General features: G+C 33.4%; 2 non-coding genes across 2 annotated transcripts; one reads left to right on the top strand and one right to left on the bottom strand.

The window, feature by feature from the left end:
• Nucleotides 1-3,453: 3,453 nt before the first annotated feature.
• On the top strand, nt 3,454-3,560 carry LOC128042192 (small nucleolar RNA R71). Its single transcript, XR_008197397.1, has one exon. It is a non-coding gene; the product is annotated as a small nucleolar RNA R71 (small nucleolar RNA).
• Nucleotides 3,561-11,019: 7,459 nt separating this feature from the next.
• On the bottom strand, nt 11,020-11,125 carry LOC128042124 (small nucleolar RNA R71). The gene has a single exon (XR_008197330.1). It is a non-coding gene; the product is annotated as a small nucleolar RNA R71 (small nucleolar RNA).
• Nucleotides 11,126-17,364: the final 6,239 nt, after the last annotated feature.

Genomic DNA, 17,364 nt, shown 5'->3' with positions numbered 1-17,364 from the left:
ACACGACCTTAAACCAGCTAAATTTCTTTTATCGATTCATTTCGGAGCCCTCTAGTTGTCGGTAGTTACCTCAGACAACTTCGTGCTTCTTATCTTGTTTCCTGAAACTTGTACCTACTTAATCAAATGATTAAAACAATAATCCTAAAAACGAAAAATGAAAATTAATTTACAAAATGTATAATTGTAATTTAATTTTTGATGTTTTAATTATGTATTGCTACTGGAGTCGTCTGGTAATTTGTCAAGTTTCACCATCGACCTATACAGCCTTTGTCAATCATCTTCATCCATCCAATAGAGTTCATTCCAATTGGGATCTTTCCATTTGTCTTGTTTCCTCGAATTGGACTAACATGCACTTACACAACTACACACGTACCTTCGATCAAGCTCATTAAGGGTTAAATCGAATAAAAAACATTATTTCCCTAATAAATCCTAACTTTGGGAATCATGACCACATTTGAACACTTCTATTTTGCTATCGATTTTCATTATCAATTCATTTTTTCATGGTCAATGGTCACTTTAGATGTGGCCAAAAATGGCCTACCAAAAAAAATGGGAATTTCTTGATCCTCCTCAAAATTGAGGACTACAAGGTTTACTGATATTATGAAGCCCCCTCACTTTAACTAATACATCTTCTAGCACAACTTTCATGCATACTAGAGATCTATCGGCTAACTGTAGTGTTATCGAAGAATTTTTTAACTAACCTAATCTGAGTTTTTGGTAGATCGATAGAGGCATCAGGTTAATGCTAGCACCTAAGTCACAAATTGCTTTGCTGAAATGCTTATCCCCTATCTCTACTAGGATTGTAAAACTCTCTGGGTTTTTTAATTTAGGGGGTATGTTTTTCGCAATAATGGCACTACATGAGGCATCAATATCAATTTCTTCACCCTTTTTCAATTTTTTATGTCTTATCATGATTTCCTTTAGGTACTTGGCATATTTAGGAATTTTATCTATGAGTTCCAAAAGTGGCAAACTGACATTGATGGATTTCAATAAATTAAGCAAACCTCTAAAATCAACTTCACCCCTTCTTCTTTTTTGTCGTCTAACCTAAACAGGAATGGTACCTTTGTCGTGCTTGATTTTGATATTACTGGTTCAGCTACCAGTTCCACTATTTCTTTGATCGGCTTCTCATTCTCGGTTTCTTCCACAAGCTTATCAACAGCTTCAGGTAATTTCTCCTCTTCATGTATGGGTGCACTTGGGTTGTCAGGTTTCTTACCTGATCGCAGGGCGATCGTATTCACATGTTCTTTCCTATCTCTCCAAGGGTTTTTCTTCGTATTACTTGGGGTGCCTTTACTGATTTATTTTTGTAATAAACACATCATTCGTAGCATTTTTTCCTTCATATCATTCATATCTACACACATGGCTTGCATCTCCCCTTGATTCGATCAAATCGTTGACCATATTGTTAGAGTATACCCAAAGATCAATCATGAGATGGTTGTAATAACATACTTGATTTATCATGTTTATTAATGTAAGGCGTTACCATTATTATTTCATTTCCTTTTCTGTTTGTATAAATAAACTATTTTATAATAATGTCCTGAGAATAATATGATTATTCTTAAAAGGCCCTTAGTCAAGTATTATTGTTGGATAGGACAACGACAATGCATTAATACTAACATGTAGTTGATTGATGATAAAGAGTTGTCATTGATATGGAGTGTCAGAATCGATGCATGAATATGTGTGTTAGAGGACAACATATTGGACTGACCCGTTATGAGTATGTTTCTTGGATTATTATGTAATTGTCACGACATTACTCATAGTGATTAATATGTATATGATCCTCAGACTTGAGATCATCATAATCCCAATATCGTGAGTTGTATATTTTGATACAGTCAAACGTACACCGTAACTGGTTTCTCTATAAAGGCTGATGTTGGATATACCACAATCTATGTAGAGGGATATGGTTGATCGATATAGGATAAGTCCCTCCTACATAATGGGAGTAATATCTTAGGCCACTTGATTGAGTGAGACTAGAAATACATGGCCATGCTCAAATAAGCTGATATGAGATGTCATACTTATTTGTCTATCGTAGTCTACTTAAGATATCAAGGAACATGGAATGGACTATACAAGTGTGGCTATTCCATGACTTGTGTTCAATCCAGAGATAAAGGACTTAAGGATTAGTGCATGAAAACATTAATCATAAAAAAGTTATGTCGAATCATGATTTCTTGTGACTTAGGTAGCAATGATGCATTGCTAGGTGCCACTCATTGTTTGTAACATTGGAATCGTTCTAACATTACTGCTAACGTTATAAGAACCTACAGGGTCACACCCTATAGTTGAAATGAACGGAATAAAACATAATTGGTATTGTGTTTGGTTATCGCATGAATTAAATTAATTATAGAATTAATTTAATTGGGTAATCAAATATCGAACACATTATATGTACAAGGTTGTTGTACACATAATGAGAATATGATTTTGGTTCGTATATAAATAACTATAGTTTACCGAAATCTTTATTATAATTAATGTAATTATAATTTTTGGTTTTTTAAACATTATTATATTTATTTAATTTTGAGAAACCCTAAAAAATAATAAGATATAAAATCTCGTTTTTCTTTGCTTGGTGAGTCTAGCAGCCGTCAAAGCAAAGTTTTCTCCAAAACTGTTTGGGGATTCCTTCCGTTCATCGTCAACTGGGTGGATTACGTAGAGGTTGGAGTTATCAAAGATTGCGGCTTGGTTCGATAGTAGATCAGATTACTCATTGCCAAGGCATCGCTGTCTACTCAGAATCACCATTCGATAATTTCGAAACCCTTTTTCACCCTGATTCGTTCCTCACACATGGATCCATGGTTAGGATCGCCGAGTGTTTTATTTTTCCGCTGCACTGTAGGGGTGCCGGCGTTCCAACACATATGCAGTATGGTCATGTCCCATGGATCTTTCTTAAGTTCTTTGCACATGTGGTGGTTGGTATGGAGGGTTCAGTCTATTCTACACATGATTTTCTCTTCCTTGATTACCTCCCCACTCGAGATTCAGGTGATCCTTCCAACTAGGATTATATGTATTTGAATAGGGATTTCTACCCCTATTACTGATATAGCTAACATCCTCATGTTGGTTCTCCATGTATGGATCTTTTCTTGTATGTTTGATTGTTGTATCCAACCGATTCAGCTTCTCCAAAATTTGTTAATATTTATCTTCTTCATTGATTATTTTCACAGTTGGAGGTTTTGGTTTGTACTTGAATCTCTTATTTGACTACATGTACGAGTTCATTACCATATCATTTATGATCTGATATGCTCTCTCATAAGTGTGGGCATAAGAGATCCTTCAGTCGCTCCATTGATGTTGGCCTTTATGTTACTTTCCACACCATTGTAAAAAACTTGAATCTGGAACCACTCTTGCAATCCATGGTAAAAGCACTTTCGTATCATTTATTTGAATCACTCTTATGCTTCATACAGTGATTCACCTTTGAATTGTTTAAAATTGGCGATGTCGCATTTGAGTTGAATGGTTCGGCTTATAAGAAAATGTTATGAAGAAATTTTTCTGCTAGTTCATCCCGTGTCATTATTCAGCCAGGTTCCAATGGATCTAACCATTCAACCACATTATCGAATAATAGGGATGGAAATAACCGAAGACGAACAACATCATTAGTTACTTCGTTATACTTGAAGGTGTCACACTGTTGAAGGAACCGCTACAAATGTTGATTTGGATCCTCCATCATATTTCCCTTGAACGGCAATGTGTTCTAAATTGTAGCCGTCTTTATCTCAAAATTATTGGTGTTGATTGTTGACCTTGTTGTACAGGTGGATCATTAAACAATAGATTCTCTCAAGGTAAATCAATTGTCGCGGCTGGATTGTATTTCCTTACTTGACAAATACGCCTTAGGAGTTGCTCTAGATCAAGGTACGACTTGATTTGGATGCTTCCGCTTCGAGTCATGCACTAAACCCTAAGAAAAATAAAAGTTATCAATTAAAATAGAAAATAATTTGTATATATAAATTTTAAATTTCCTATTTATCTTGTTAATTGCATAAAATAAAATTTCGATTTAATACCGAAATCTCCCCAGCAACGGCTCCAACAACTTGACCGCCACCAAACGTACGAACGTTTAACTAGAATACGACACCAAAATATATAAAATTAAGTAAGCAATCTCCACAAGTATACAGGTCAAATTATAATATAGTAAGTGTTACAATAGAACACGAGGAAGTATTCTGAGGATCGTACCCAATGGAGGACAAATTAAACCCAAAATCTACTTCCACAACAACAAGTCTAAATAGTAATAATTAAAATCTATATTATGAAAACTAATGAGAGAGATAAAATTCATAAATTAAGTTTCACTAAATTAAATAACAAAAAATAAACAAACAACTAAATCAGGTTAACAGGCAGAAGATTAACTCATTTCAACGGTTATAGTTAACATTAAAATTTGGGTTTAAATGGAATTAACTATTAATTAACTAGTATTGCCTCCAGGCCTCTACTAATTAACTAATTGATAGGTACTCACTTATCTCCCGACCTCCATTTCCCCACCGGGATAAATTATGATTTACTTGAAAAACTTATCTCCCAACCTCGTTTAACTTAAATAACTTTTTTGGGTCGTCAATCCTAGGGTTTAGGCACACATAATTTAAAACCAGTTAATTCCTATGGAAAACTCATATTCCTTCGTTAACTACTCCTACATCCACTCGTTAATCTTCCTAGAGACTTAGCCTCTCATGGATCTAGATGTCATAACTCTTACGTTTAATTTAAACATGCAAAAGAACATGAATAAATTAAAATAAAAGAAAGGTAAGAAATTTCTCAATTGATTGAACCGGATATGCTCGGAATTGTGTAATCTCTTGAAAATTTATTGATCTTTGATGTTTGTAAAACAAAAATAAAATAAATTGTTAAATACTTCAATATAAAATACCTAGGTTCAAACCGAACCTAGTCGAAAAGAACAACAGCATTTCATAACGGAAAAGAAAATGAACTAAAACCTAAATATACTAACTATGACTCCTAAAGGCTTACTTCATATTAGCAATAACCTTTCTAATTACACTAATATTTAGAACCCTAATTAGGTCTATTACAAGCCCTAATCTCAAAAAATATTTATTGTGTGGATGTTTTTATCCTTTTCGAGTCTTCTGCCCTACGTTCAGACTTATGTCGCGACACTATCAAGGTGTGCCATGACAGGACACAAATTTCCCTAGCTAGGAGTTCCAACTTCATGTTTTATGTCTCTGGAAGCTTGTGCTACACTTAGGTGTCATCCAGAAGGCTGTCAAGCTGCTAAATATACATACTACACACTCAATTCAACACGTTAAAACTACCTAAGGCTCAAATTGGCCTAATAGGTCAACTAACATCAATTCTCGTGTAAAAACGCTTATTTTGCAAATTATTAAATTTAGACTACAAAAGCTAAAAATATAACTATTAAATGTAAAACGACTAGAAAGCAAGCCTCATAAGCGCCAAAGTGTACTAAAACTATCACCACTTTTGTCGATAGGTCAATGATATCATTTACCCATGTCTTGGGCTATGAATTCCGCTATTGTGAATGATGCTACATACTAAAAAAGTTGTATACCTAGTGCACTAGCTTTCAATCCCTTATCTATTCCAACTCATGCTTTTACTTACATCAAAGTATATGAGTCACGCATACATATTCCATCATCCACTCAAGATTTAAGGTATGCCACACTATGAATGTCATAAGTGGATAAATCCATAAACAAATTCAAGATCTATTATGCTTGGGTCCAGTCCGATGTAATGTCACTCCAATCAGTTATATCTATATCTTTATCTTCTTAGAGTCATCCACTCCAATACCCAAGACAAAGCATCTCCCCAATTGGACTTGATAGACGACATATTAGTCTTTCAATCAGTTTGCTAATTTTTTATTAGACTAAGGACATGTTTTAGTTCATCTACCAATATAAGTTGTCTTTTCGTATTACGATCCGACCACGTAATACTACTTAGTATTAGTTAAACATTAGACAACCCATGAGCTAATATTTGTTTCTATTTTGCTTTACATGCAAAAGCCACGTGAGGACAATATGCATAGAGTATTAATTTAATTCATGAATAATTTTATTAACCAATCTATTCGAAAAAATTACAAGTGTACAAATGAATATACTACACTTAGGGCACCAAATCCAATAAATGCTTCACTGTCCAATTCTTGGCATCCTTTCCCCTTTTATTAATGTTGTGGACATTGTCGAAGTTGACTAGAATGTCTTGAGCATCTTGCTTACTCCTGAATTACCAGAGAACCCAGTCTCTATTATACCACTCAACGATTGAAAAATTCAACATGGGTGCATTAATGCAACACGCATATGAATGGTGGTAAATTGACTGGGAATTACACCTGCAACATCTAATGCAACATATAAAATCCACACGAATTGCATAATTTATATCATGGAAATAGTGACATGGGTAAAATAACATAATTAAAATAATTACATGACATAAATATAATTTTATTTTGAAAAAAAGTACCTCCTCCACGACGTATGTCTCAATAATTTTTATGTACACAACAATGGTTTCAGAGTTCCCGATCCTCGGACAAGTATACCATCTGAAAAGAAAGAAAACTTGTTAAATAATATTTTCTTAAAAAATAATTCATAATCAAAGTTTTATTTTTTTTACCTATTTACAAGTGCGAAAACATATTGTTGGTGACTCAATGATGCCAAAAATGGCATCCTATACAACTCCCAAGATTGCAATGGTAGCAAACACCCGTCTATATCTTGTGTATCGTGCTTTGTCACTAAAAAAACTCATTATACAATGTTACTAATACTATTGAACCCTAACTATATGAACGGGTAGCTTGAAAATCAGTCAACAAAGGCAACTACATCAGGTGGACTTTATTATTACATGTGTCCAACATTAGTACCCCCTTATCAGCTCCAGTAAATACGTTCAAGTAGCACACATCTTCTCCCACTCAGAGGCACTAGGTAAAGTTTCAAATTTTTGTTTTAACTAGGAAAATTTCAAACTGGTAAACTTAACAACACCACCACCCAACGTTCATCCAAGCAACTAATAGCAAAGTGACACAGGTTTGATCACTTTACTTAAACCCATGACCGCAACACCGCTAGTTGAAAGCTCAAGTTACAATGCAACATCTTCTAAGGTGATGGTGCACTCCCCACACGGCAAATAAAATGTGTGGGTCTCTAGGTGCCACCGCTCAACCAAGGTGGATACAAGTCAGCCCTAAGCTCAAACATTCTAATTAATGTCGTCATTCCAAATCCCCCGACATCCAAATAGGGGAAAATAAGTTCATCTGGTCGGTAGCTCAAACCATGAACACGTGCTCTCAAGATGTGATACTCACTCTATCCATAACAAATTACCATATTAGTTAAATATGTTAATTAAAAAATTAATGACGTGCAAATTTATAAAATACTCGTGAATAGTAAGTACTAATTTTTTTACCGAGACATTAATCATCGTGGCAGTGTGATCACTTGCTCTAATTAATGAACTCATTTCGATATCTGCACAAACAAAATTAAATAAACATGCCATTTTAAAACATAAACGCTTCCACATAATAATATTTACCATAAATCATTTCGTAAATAATTTTATTTTTGTTCTATTTAAATAAAATATCCATATAATAATATTAACCACAAACTAAAAAATTTATTAAAATAAATTACCTTAACCCGTATATTTGCAATTGAAATTTAAGTATCTTTATTATATATATATATATATAAACATAACTACTCTAGTAAAATATAAATTACAAACATGAAAAATAATAATAAACAAAAAAACTCCAATACAAACAAGACAAGTCAACTTGTTTTCTCTCCAAAACTCCAACACAAAAAAAATTTTACAAACAAAATATATTCTAAAACATCAAATCTAAATATTAAAAATAAAATATAAACATATAATATAATTATTATTATAAAAACTAAAAATACCTTAAAATTATCATAATCTATCTCTAAAACTCCAATTCAAACAATTTTTTACAAACAAAATATAATCTTAAATATTAAATCTAAAGATTAATAATAAATTAAAATATAAACATACAACATACAAATTATTATTACAAACAATAAAAATCTACCTTAAAACTATCACAATATCTCCCTTAAAACTCCAACAAAAACAACCAACTTTTTTTTCACTCTACTTCACTCAATACTAAATTGTGTGTATGTGAGATAGCATCCTTTCTTTTTCACTATACTTCACTTAAATCCTGAATTGTGTGTGTATGTGAGAGGGGGGACCAGTATCATATATAAAGGTACTAGGTAAGTTCAGAACCGACCTGATGCTTGTCGACAACATGACCAATAGGTCACGACCCCTTACCATATGTACAACAACTTTTTTTAACCGCAATTTTTTGGTTTCATAGGAGCCACTAAAATATATAGACTTTTTCAGCACCTTTTAAGCACTAATTCATGCAGTTTCTAAGTATTTTTGGTCAAATTTTATACTTTTATTATAAAATAACTAAATTGAACTTAATTTACGAAATTTTTTGAATTTTACTTATTTTTATACTAAATTTGCATGATTTGGGCAATTTTTGACAGTTTTGCACAAAGGGTAAAAAATCAGCTTAGTAGTTACCTTGATAAGATTGAATTTTCGAAAAATTTCATAGCATTTGGTACATGAGGAAGGCTGATCATTTTTTAGTCATGGACCCCCCAAATCAACTCCTTGGACCCGTTGAAAATTTAATTTTGATCCAACAAAAATTAGATTGAATTTACTCCTAGTCTGGTGTAGAGAAAAGGGACCAATTTTATTAAATTGAAGGGGATTGAGCCACCAAGGAAAGAGCAGCCCAATGCCGACCCAATTTCTGCACAAATCAGCTAATTAAACTCATTACAATATTTTCAAAATAGTCCTTAACTTTCTCCCAAAACCCATTCCAAACCCTCCTCTTTTTGTGCATTCTCACTTGTGGCATTAAGCTAAATTTATCAAAGTCATCTCAACCCCTCTCCCTACTATCAAGGGTCAGCCATGAGAAGGGGGATTGGCTACCATTTTTCTCCAATTCAAGTTTTCATCTCCAAGTATAAATACCCCCTTCACCTCCTCATTTCTCATCCCTCACTCATCTATTCATTCACCATTTACTTCTCCCCTTCACTCACTATTGCCTTTCCATTTTTCTTTCATTCCCTTGTTGATTTCCCCTCTTGAGAAAGAGCTAGCAATCTTTTTGAAGCAATAGCAATCAAGCATCTTGAAGGCTTTTGATCTACAAAACAAGCAGAGAGGAAGAGAAGCACACTAGACTGGGTTCAGAGAATATCGAGATGTCTTCTAGTTTCCTTCTCTTAATCTTTTCAATTTATTTTGTGATCATAAACATAAATGCTTATTTTTTTGTGCTCCTAATTTAATAAATAAGACTGAAATCCTAGTTTTTTTTATATTGATTGCATTTTGTTCACTTAAATTGTTAAAATAATGTTTGTGTTATTATAGGTCTTGGTAATTTGTTCAATTAGATAAAATCATGCCTATGTTATACTTGCATTATAATTGTAAGGTAATGAGATGAATTAATTATTATCCGGATTAAAATTGTAATTAATGGAAAAAATATCTAATTGGTGCATGTTTAGTCTACTAACTGTAAAAGTGGGTTAAATTAGCAATAGTATTAAACAATATTCTTGCATTGCATAACTTGTAAGATTGTTGTGATTAAATTGTTTCAAGATAGGAATATATTGTTACTTCACTCTATCTTATACTTACTTATAATCCAACATAGGAGTATATTTGAAAGATTGATTAATTTAATAAGTATGTATGTACAATAGTTAACAATGAACAAGTTGACATGAAATTATTTGTAACAACGTGAACATATTTTTAATAATTCTAAGTTAAAGAATGAAATTAATCTAACACACTTATGTCATATTAATTAAAATTGTTTTTAGAAATCGTACCTTTGGAATTTTACTTTTTCTTTCAGTTTATTACTTAGTTAATTTTTAGTTTTTAGATCACCTCTTTCAAATCAATATATTTTCCTTTACCAATTTGCTTAATTTTACATTTCATAAATACTTGCTTGTACAGTTCCTGCAGGAACAATAACTCGATATTATTTTCAATTTATTACTAGTTACGATTGTGTACACTTGCACATTTCTATCGTTCCAAGTTTTTAGCGTCGTTTTCGGTGACTATTTTAAAAGACATTACTTGTGAAATTTTTAATTTTGCATTTTGGTTTTTTTGTTTTTGTAAAACTTTAATTCCATTATTTTTAATGTGATTATTTCAGGTGTTTATGAGTATTGATCAAATCATTGACCTACCCCATAGATCCTGAAGTTGAAAGGACTTGTAGATAAAGGAGAAGATAGACAGTTCAAAGAAGGACCGAAGAGATAAACCTTGAAAGCCAGAATCAAGGAAATGGAGCAAATCATGCTCAAAATCCCATCCTTGTTGCTGATGATAGGGATGGAGCCTTAAGACAGTATGCCATACCAATTTTTCATTAGCTTAATCTGGGAATTAAAAGGCCCGAGATCGAGGCACAACAATTCGAGCTGAAGCCTGTTATGTTTCAAATTCTTCAGAGAGTGGGCTAGTTCAGTAGAATGCCTACTGAAGATCCTCACCTTCACCACAAGGTGTTTATGGAGGTGAGTGATTCCTTTAAGTTAGCCGGAGTACCCAAAGATGCACTAAGATTAAATTTGTTCCCATATTCTTTAAGGGATAGAGCTCGAGCCTGGTTGAACTTATTGCCACCAAATTCCATAAAAACATGGCAAGAGTTGGTAAAGCGATTCGTTATGAAATATTTCCCAACTAGCAAGAATAGTAAATTATGGAATAAGATCACTACCTTTCAACATATGGATGACGAGTCCTTGTATGAGGCGTGGGAAAGATTTATAGAAATGTAATGCAAATATTCTCATCACAGAATCTCACATTGCATTCAGTTGGAGACATTCTATAATGGTCTCAATGCTCACACGAGGATGGTAGTAGACGTTTTTGCTAGTTCTCATTTCTAATTCTTATAGTGAGGCTTAAGAAATTATTGAGAGAATTGTCAACAACAATTACCAGTGGTCAACCAATCGAGCAGCTTCAAAATGAGTCATAGGAGTACATGAAATGGATTCCCTCACTTCACTTGTAGCTCAGGTATCTTTGATATCCTCAATGCTTAAATTTTTTTCTACTAATAGGTTTAACAATGTTACAGCCCAGCTACCAAGTCAATTTGAACATATAGCCTATGTATACTGCGGGGAACGACATTTGTTCGTAGATTGTCCATCAAACCTAGAATTTGTATATTACATAGGTAGTCAGAGCCAAAATAGAGGTAGGATGGGACCGCAATCCAATTTTTATAACCCATCTTGGTGAAACTACTCAAATTTTTCTTGGAGTAACTAAATGGTTGGACCCAGTAACACTTACAGACAACCCACATCAAACCAACCACCTGGATTTAGCCAACAAGTTCAAAAACCAACTCAAGCTGAACCTTCAAATGGCTAGGAAAACTTATAGAAGGCTTACATGGCAAAAAATTATGCCTTAATCCAAAGCCAAGCAACCTCGTTGAAAAACCTAGAGCATCAAATGGTCCATCTGACTACTGAACTTAGGAACCAACCACAAGGCACTTTGTCCAATGATATGAAAAATCCAAGAAATTTGGGGTAGGAACATTGTAAAGCATTAAATTTAAGGAGTGGAAAAACATTGGAGCTCAATACTGTCGAATTAGAAAAGGAGCCAGCTGATACTTGAAATAAAGTAGAAGTTCAATCAAGTATTGAAAATCCAGCTTCACTAGAAATAAAATCTATAAATTTTTATAAGGTAACTTCTAAACTAGACAATTCTAATAAACTAACATCTTTCTTAGATGCAGAAAAACTGTCACGGTATACGAATTGCCCAATTCAAGTAAAGAATCCTCCACCACCCTACCCTCAAAGGCTTCGAAAATAAAAGCAGGAAGTCCGGTTAAAAAATTTCTTAGACGTACTCAAGCAACTTCATATCAACATCTCATTGGTAGAAGCTCTTGAACAAATGTCGAATTACGTCAAGTTAATGAAGGATATCCAATCCAAAAAGAGGATACTTGGAGAATTTGATATGGTAGCTCTGACGAAGGAGTGCAACGCATTCCTGCAAGATAAACTACCCATGAAGATGAAGGACCCTGGATGTTTTACCATACCTTGCAACATTGGGGCATCTTATTGTGGTAAGGCATTGTGTGATTTGGGTGTGAGCATCAAATTGATACTCATGTCCATATTCAAAAAATTGGGGATAGGTGAAGTTAGACTTACAGTTATTCTTCAGTTAGTAGATCGATCCTTAGCACATCTAGAAGGAAAAATTGAGGATGTATTGGTACATGTAGATAAATTCATTTTTTTCAGCTAACTTTTTTGTTCTAGATTTCGAATCAAACAAGGAGGTGCAATTCATTCTGGTAAGGCCTTTCCTGGAAACTTAAAAGACCTTAATTGATGTGCATAAAGGTGAGCTTACCATGCGTGTTCAGGACGACTAGGTAACGTTCAATGTTTTTAAATCTATGAGATTTCCTGACACAATTGATGAGTGTTCTGCAGTATCTGATTTAGAGGAGTTAGCCGCATAATGGGAACTCAAATTTTTTGAGGACCTATTAGAACGAATCTTAATGTTAGACCCTCTAAGTGAATAAGAAGGGGAAGAGTACTTAGTTTTGCTTGAAGCGAACCCAAAGGGTTTTATTCCTCAATCCTGCTTTGAATCTTTGGAATTAGAGAATTGGGATTATGTTCAACCAAAAGCATTAATCAAAGAGCCACCTAAATTAGAACTTTAGGTACATCCTTCATATTTAAAATTTTTTTATTTAGGTGACATCTCTATTTTTCCTGTGATTATTTCAGCTAAGCTAACTAAATAGCAGGAAGAGAAACTCATTCTAATTTTGAGAAAATTTAAAAAGGCTATTGGATGGACCATAGCCGATATCCAATGTATTAGTCCATCCGTATGCATGCACAAGATCATCTTAGAGGATGGCAAGAAAGGAAAAATTGGTGGACAACGAAGACTAAACCCCATTATGAAAAATGTGGTGAAAAAAGAAATTATTAAGTGGTTAGATGTAGGTATAATTTACCCCATATCAATGTAACACCCATTACCCAAGACTGTTGCCGGATTCGACCATGAGGCATTACTTGACTTAACTTAAAAGTTCGGGGCATAAAATTTTACTTTTGAAATTAATTTCACTATTCACAACAAAGTTATCCACCTGCGCAGTAGTTACTAAATTAATTATAACTCGAGCTACAAAACTTGAAATTTAGATACGTAAATTTTCCCTGAAACTAAACTCACATATCTTTTTACCATAAATTTTTCAGAATTTTGGTTTATCCAATTAGTACATTTTATTAGTTAAAGTCTACCTTGTTTCACTGATCGACTGTCCTGACCTCTCATTACTAAAATTTAATTATCTCATTGTACAGACTTCATAAGGTGTTCTCACTTGTTTCTAAAGAAAATAGACTCAATAATTAATTTATACATATATATTAAAACTCATAAATATTTTTTTAAAATTTTTAATGATTTTTCAAAGTCAAAACAGAGGATTCCAAAAACCACTTTGACCTTGTCTAACTAAAAGGCAAATATCTCAGAATACATTATTCATTTGTCTACGCTGTTATTTTTCTATGAAAATAGACTCAATAAGATTTAATTATATATATCATTCACTCTCTAATTCATTTTATAATATCCATGGTGATTTTTCAAAGTCACATGACTGCTGCTGTCCCAAAACTATTTCACTACCAATTTTTACATTTTCATGATTTCTATGCATAATTTATCACCTAGACATTTATAACAACAAACACCTTCACACTTAGCCATTTTAATAACTATTCATCATCAAATATTTACATATCATATTTTGGTCATAATTTAAGAATATACAATCAAAATGACTAAGTCCCTATACATGCCATAGCTAGAAACATTTATCGTCTTAAAATACCAAGTTGTGGTGGTTGATAGTGTGAACGCTCTCAGACATCTTCAAGATCCCGACTATGCTTGATAATACTATATGAAAGAAAAAGAAATAAAAGAAGTAAGCATAAAGCTTAGTAAGTTTACAAGTAAATAAATAACAACAGTTAACACAAATAATGATATGCAAGTATCATGTTCTTACTTACTCTCATTTACTTGTTTATTTACTTACCTATTTAGATAGCTTGAGATTACAACTTACTCTTCTCTTGCTGAAATATTGGTTCTCATTGATATCATAACATATTTTTAACTCTTATAACTCACCTGAAGTTGCTAATTATACTTTTACTTGAACTTCCATAGAACATAATCTGTTTTTTTTTTAGCCCGTTGAGCCACATTGGAATAATAAGGATACTTGGGTCTCTTTTCTGGTAATAACATGCCAAATCCATGTCCCAAACATGGTCTTACATGGGATTTTTCTTGTACTGCCAATGCCATATCCCAGATATGGTCTTACATGGGAGTTCTCATATCGGTGCCCATGCCATGTCCCAGACATGGTCTTACGGGGGACCTCTCATCTCGGTGCCAGCGCCATGTCCCAGACATGGTCTTACATGGGACCTCTCATAACCTCAATGATGCCAATTTCATGTTCCAAACATGGTCTTACATGGGATCTCATCACCCAAATGTCATGACATCTGTATCCAATACACTCCTAATGTTTCAACGGGGCTTTTATCACTGATTCTCTGTCATCTCATACTTAAGTCAACATTAAATAATTTCATGAAATAAATAAATAATTGCTCGAAAATAGCAGCATTCATAATAATTATTGAAATATTGCATTTATTTACCGTAAACTTACCTCGATACAAAAATGTGATCAAATCTAACACTTTAGTCCTCAATCATTTTCTTTCCCCGGTCTAGCTTCGGATTTCACTCTTCTTGATCTATAATAGAAAATTTAGCTTATTTAATACTCACATTCATCAAAACTTTCCTTGACTCAATTTTTGCAAAATTATAATTTTGCCCCTAAACTTTTGCATATTTACACTTTTTCCCCAAAGCTCGGAAATTAAACTTCATCTCTTATTCTTATTTTTATAACATGCTGAACATTTTCCCTTCTATGACAACATCAAATTCTTACTCTAACACTTACTTATGAACATTAGGTATTTTTGCCAATTATGTCAATATACTCGTTTTCACTTAAAATCGACTAGCAAAAGTTGTTTAACATAATTCCTAGCTTCATATTCTACCATAAAAAATCAAAATAAACATATTTCACCTATGGTTACTTTTCCAAATATGAACCCTAGGTTAAATTATTGCTAAAATAAGCTAAATTAAGCTACTGGATTCCAAAAACGTAAAGAACATTAAAAACGGGGCTTGGAATCACTTACTATGAGCTAGAGAAAGTGAAGAAACCCTAGATATGGCTTCCTTCAAGTTTTGGCAGCAAGCAAGGATGATGAACACAATTTTTACATCTTTTTCCCTTTTAATTATATTTATTTACTAAATGACTAAAATGCCCTTACTTAAAAAAATCCTATTTCACTTATCTCATGTCCATTTTTTTCCATCACTAACTAATGGTCTAATTACCATATAAGGACCCCTAATTTATAGTTCCATAACAATTAAATACCTTTAACATATAAAACTCAACTTTTGCACTTTTTACAATTTAGTCCTTTTGACTAAATTGAGTGCCCAAACGTCAAAATTTTTGAACGAAATTTTCACGAAATCATTCTGTGAAATTGTAGGCCATAAAAATATAATAAAAATATATTTTTATCATCGGATTTTTGGTCACAAAACCACTGTTCCGACTAGGCCCAAAATCAGGATGTTACACTCAAACAGTTCAGGTGTAAGTCTGGTCTAGTGCATGCAAAGAAAGGAGGCATTACGGTTGTGGAGAATGATAACAATGAGTTGGTACCAACTAGGATGGTCAAGGGTTGGATAATGCATATAGATTATCAGAAATTGAACAAAGTGACTCGGAAAGACCACTTTCCTTTGTAGTTCTTGGATCAAATGCTGGTTAGACTCGCAAGGTGAGACTATTACTACTTTCTCGATGGATACTCGGGATACAACCAAATCACGGTAGCACTAGAGGATCAACTTAAAACAACATTCACATGCTCGTACGATACGTTTGCTTTTAGATGTATGCCCTTTGGTTTATGTAATGCACCTGCTACATTTCAAATATGCATGATGGCAATTTTTACTGACATGTTTAAGAAATTTTTGGAAGTTTTTATGGATGATTTTACAGTGTTAGAAGACACTTACAATGATTGCTTAGACAATCTGGCCAAGGTACTAAAGCGGTGTGAAGAAACAAACCTTGTGCTCAATTGGGAAAAGTGTCATTCCATGGCACAAGAATATATTTTTTTGGGACACCAAATAATGAGACAAGAGATCGAAATAGGTAAAGCAAAGGTAGATGTTATTAAGAAACTCCCACCTCCAACATCTATAAAAGGTGTTAAGAGATTTTTGAGACATGTCAGGTTCTATCAGATATTCATTAAAGACTTCTCCAAAATTGCTAAACCTTTACGCAAATTATTGGAGAAGGATACAACACTCAATTTTGATAAAGAATGCTTGAAGGCTTTTGATGATTTGAAGAATCAGTTAGTTTCGACACCAATTATAGTCACACCATATTGTGAATTGCCATTTGAATTAATGTGTGATGCAAGTGACTTTACGGTAGGAGCTGTAATGGGCCAAAGAAGGAACAAATTTTTTCATCCTATCTACTATACAAGTCGGACTTTGATGGGAGCTCAACTGAATTATACGGTAACGTAAAGAGAGTTACTTGCCATTGTTTTTTTTTATTTTGAAAAGTTTCAATCTTATCTTGGAGGTACCAAGGTTATTGTTTTAATGGATCATTCAGAAATTAAATCCTTACTTGCAAAGAAAGATGCCAAGCCGAGACTGATCCAGAGGGGTACTTTTACTTCAAGAGTTCGACCTTGAAATTCAAGATCGAAAGAGGGTAGAAAACCAAGTAGCATATACTTATCCAGATTAAAGCAATAAGGAGAGACTTCTCCTCTTGTTCCCACT

This window comes from Gossypium raimondii, chromosome 6 (genome assembly GCF_025698545.1).
Source record: "Gossypium raimondii isolate GPD5lz chromosome 6, ASM2569854v1, whole genome shotgun sequence".
NCBI lineage: Eukaryota > Viridiplantae > Streptophyta > Magnoliopsida > Malvales > Malvaceae > Gossypium > Gossypium raimondii.
This window is presented reverse-complemented; position numbering and strand designations above follow the sequence as displayed.